The sequence below is a fragment of the Schistocerca serialis genome, chromosome 4, assembly GCF_023864345.2.
Source record: "Schistocerca serialis cubense isolate TAMUIC-IGC-003099 chromosome 4, iqSchSeri2.2, whole genome shotgun sequence".
NCBI lineage: Eukaryota > Metazoa > Arthropoda > Insecta > Orthoptera > Acrididae > Schistocerca > Schistocerca serialis.
Window position 1 is genome coordinate 605314671 of NC_064641.1, and position 4215 is coordinate 605318885.

The 4215-nt window shown below is 42.8% G+C and overlaps 1 non-coding gene across 1 annotated transcript; it reads right to left on the bottom strand.

Annotated features, from left to right (window-relative positions):
- Window positions 1–1288: 1288 nt before the first annotated feature.
- Trnat-ugu (transfer RNA threonine (anticodon UGU)) lies at window positions 1289–1363 on the bottom strand. The gene has a single exon. It is a non-coding gene; the product is annotated as a tRNA-Thr (tRNA).
- Between the last annotated feature and the right edge of the window lie 2852 nt (window positions 1364–4215).

Sequence of the window (4215 nt, forward strand, 5' to 3'; positions counted from 1 at the left end):
AGAGCGAGGGTAAAACGACTATCTGTATGACTCCGTATGAACCCTAATTTTTCGTATCTTATCTTCGCGAAATGTATGTCGCCGGGAGTAGAATCGTTCTGCAGTCATCTTCAAATGCTGGTTCTCTAAATTTTCTCAGTAGTGTTCCTCAAAAAAAAAAAAAAAAAAAAGGTCGCTTCTCTCCAGAGACACCCGTTTGAGTCCCCGAAGCATCTCCGTAACGCTTGTGTATGGTCCGAACCTACCGGCAACATATCTAGCAACCCTTCATCCTTTAAACCGACCTGGTACGGATCCCAAACACTCGAGCAATACTCAAGAATAGTCGCACTGGCGTCCTACATACGGTCTCCTTTACTGAAGAGCCACATATTCCCAAAATTTTCCCAGTCGACCATTCGCCTTCCTCGCCACAGATGTCACATGCTCGTTCCATTTCATATCGCTTTGCAACATTACTTACAGATTTCTACATCAAACCAACAACAAATTTGTCTAAGCCATCTTGTATCCTCCTACAATCACTCAACTTCGACACCTTCCCGTACACCACATCATCACGAGCAAACAACTGCAAATCGCTGCGCACCGTGTCCGCCAGGTCACCTATGTACATAGAAAATAATAGCGGTCCTATCACACTTTCGTGGGGTATTCCTGACTACAACCTTGTTTCTGATAAACACTCGCCGTCGAGGACAGAACACTGCGTTCTATTAGATAAGAAGTTTTCGAGACACATATCTGGAAGCCTATTCCATATGCTCGTACCTCCGTTAACAGTCTGCAATTGAGGAACATGTCAAATACAAAAGAAAGCTAAGTTTCGCACGAGCGATGCTTTCTAAAACAATGCTGATTCGTGGACATAAGCTCACCTGTATCAAGAAAACTTATTACGTTCGAAATGACAACATGTTCAAGGATTCTGCAACAAACCGATGTAGAGATATTGGTCTGTAATTTTGCGAGTCCCTTCTTTTGCCCTTCTTATGTACAGGAGTCACCTGCGCTTTTTTCTAGTCGGTGTGGGCTTTGTGCTGAGAGAGAGATTCGCGATAAATGCATGCTAAGTAAGGGGATAAATCCGTAAAAGTACTCTTCGTAAAACCGAACAGGGACTCCATCCTGACCTGGCGACTCATTTCTCCTCAACTCTTTCAGTTGTTTTTCTACGCCATGAATCCTTATTACTATGTCGTCCGTACAACAGTCTTAGAATTATATATTAATACCTTCAGCGTCTGACGGGCGTTGATATATATCAACAGGGACAGGCGAAAATATGTGCCCCGACCAGGACTCGAACCTGGCATCTCCTGCTTACAGGGCAGACACTCTATCCATCTGAGCCACCGAAGGCACAGACGATAGTGTGAGTGCAGGGACTATCTCGCGCGCGCCTCCCGCGAGACCCACATTCTCACCTTGTATGTCCACACACTACATTCGTAGTGTCCCTACCCAACACACTCATTACTCGTGGAAGAAATTCTTACCAAGTCCCGTAAGAGTTCGGGTAATATGTGTGCATCTGCACAGAAGAAGAAGGTCATGGCCAGTATTGCCAGAACTATATACTTATATGGATATGTCCGAAAGAACAAACACCACATACATGTAAGTGTACAACAGTCTGTTCGATGGTCAAACGACGGTATGTTTGTACGATTCTCCTGCGTGAACGATTTCTTAAAGGCGAAATTGAAAAATGGCTCCGAGCACTATGGGACTTAACTGCTGAGGTCATCAGTCCCTTAGAACCTAGAACTACTTAAACCTAACTAAGCTAAAGACATCACACACATCCATGCCCGAGGTAGGATTCGACCCTGCGACCGTAGCGGTGGCGAGGTTTCAGACTGTAGCGCCTAGAACCGCTCGGCCACCCCGGCCGGCTGAAATTGAAAACCGGCTTTCATTTTGTTATTTTCGTCTGCCACACCAGACTGTTCAAAAAGTGTCTGTATGGAAGCCTTAGACTGGCTCAATGATTTTATGTAGCATTATGGGTTCATATTTATGTATCTAATTCTGTGTAATCGTTTATATATTGTACGCTCTGTAATATCCTGTGACCTTCAAATCGTTTCTACTGTTCCTACAAGATGTTGCTATTGTATTTTCTCGATGAACTCACAGCTGGCTTAAATAGAGCCGATGCAGTGTTCATCTGCTGTATGTCTGGGTTTTTGTAGGATTTGTTGTAGTTCTGATGTGGTTGAGGGGGACCCTGGGGATTTTCATATAACTGTCCTAAGTAAACCAGAACATTTCTTTCTGATTGGAGAAGTTCTACTGATTGGAAAATAATCCGATTCCATCCAAATGTTCAGGGTTTTCGAAGTGTCTGGGATCGGAAATTTAAGTGAAGGCCGGACTACTTCTAACCTGTATTCCATCCACGATGTGCCGCATTCTTGATTTTTTACTTCTTTTCAAATATTTGATTGTTACCTCGAAATCGAGTAGCTGTATTCTTGTTTATAGGCTAAGTAAATGCTGAACATCACAGCGTTATTTTTTAAAACTTTAGTATGTTTACTGACCATTTATCCAGCGTCAGGAAAAATCGGCTGTTATTTCTGCTTTGAATATGCACAAAGACTTAAGGGGAGGCGGCCCCGGATGGACCGGAGTGTGCTTACACATTCGATCTCGTGAGAGATCGCAGGGGAAACAAGTTGGCCGAGTGTACATCGGCAACTGCTGCTGGCATGTGTTTTACTTGCATTTAAATTTCAAATCTGCCAGTCCCGTTCCCACGGGGCAGTCCGCCCGGAGCTGAAATTGAATTTCGGAGTTGCGCTGGGGCAACAGCGGACCCCTGTACCGAACGCTTCTGGCCGACAGATGAAACATTAAGAAAACGAATCGCTGTAAAACAACATTTTCGAAAAGAAAATCAACAGCAATTTGGAAATGAAATGAAACGCGCGCCGCAGCGGTGCTCTGTAAAAGAGAGAGATTTTCCAGGACGGGAGTCGTACTGGTTGACATTTGCACAATCACCGGAGTCGCACTCTGAGCAAACACGTCATTTTCTACCTGCAGTCCAAGCACTTACCGCAGTTTAATACAGACCACACTAATTCTCCAAAAAGCGGCTATTTCCCCAGGGGTTTAACCATAATATTTTTCATGCAAATACGATACGTCGTTTCATATGACAGTTTGGGTGGGGGACGCAATAAACGAGGGTCGTTTAATAAGTCTGACAGATTTTATGTGAAACAGCTCGGAAGTTTTGTCAAACGCCATCTCTATTACTTGTTTCGTAAATAAAACCGCCTTTTCATGCTGCCGCTTAATTTATTTTTCCCAGACGCGTTTCGCCTTTTTCTTGTTCTGAGGAATTATCAGTGGGAACTATAACGATACAGTTTTGTTGTTGTTAGATTATCAAACTGTTTAGGTCACGATTTTCTTATGTAAAAAAGTAATTACGATTTGCTGCACCACCCAACGTCTTTACACTCACTTATCCCTGAACATTGATGCGAAAAGTCAAATCAGCTGTCATCAAAGCTTTCAACCACTCGATAACAGCTAGTACATTCATATTCAACACCATACAATTCAAACCACCAGCCCCCTTCCCCCAAAACACACACACACACACACACACACACACACACACACACACATACACACTCTTCAGCTCACTCTCTCTCTCTCTCTCATAAACACACACAATATAAACATCATGAATAGAAGTTAGTTTTGAAGATGTACTTCGTTAGGTTGGCAACAGTTAGGTAAACACCCCAAAGAGGAGGAAACATGTAATGGAGTTGCAATATTTACGTTGTTAAAAGCACAGTGTCCGAAGAAATAGTTACGTCGAGTGGCAAAAGACCAATAGTACACCACAAAAAAGAAAGAGAAACATGGTGAACAGTGTGAAAAAGGTCAGAACTCAAAATTGTGCTTATATGTCAGTAATGAAGTGGTAGTGCGACATCCAGACCAGATGAGAGGAAACGCAGGTCAGCAAATCGTAAGTAATTACTTTTTTACACAAAAAATCGAGGCGTGAACTGTTTGATAATCTAAAAACAACAAAACTGTATCGTTATAAATCTCACTGCTGATACCTTAGAACAAGAAACAGGCGAAACGCGTCTGGGAAAAATAAATTAAGTGCAGCAAGAAAAGGCGGTTCTATTTACAAAACAAGTATTTCTATACTTTCTGCGGAGGACGATCACGCAA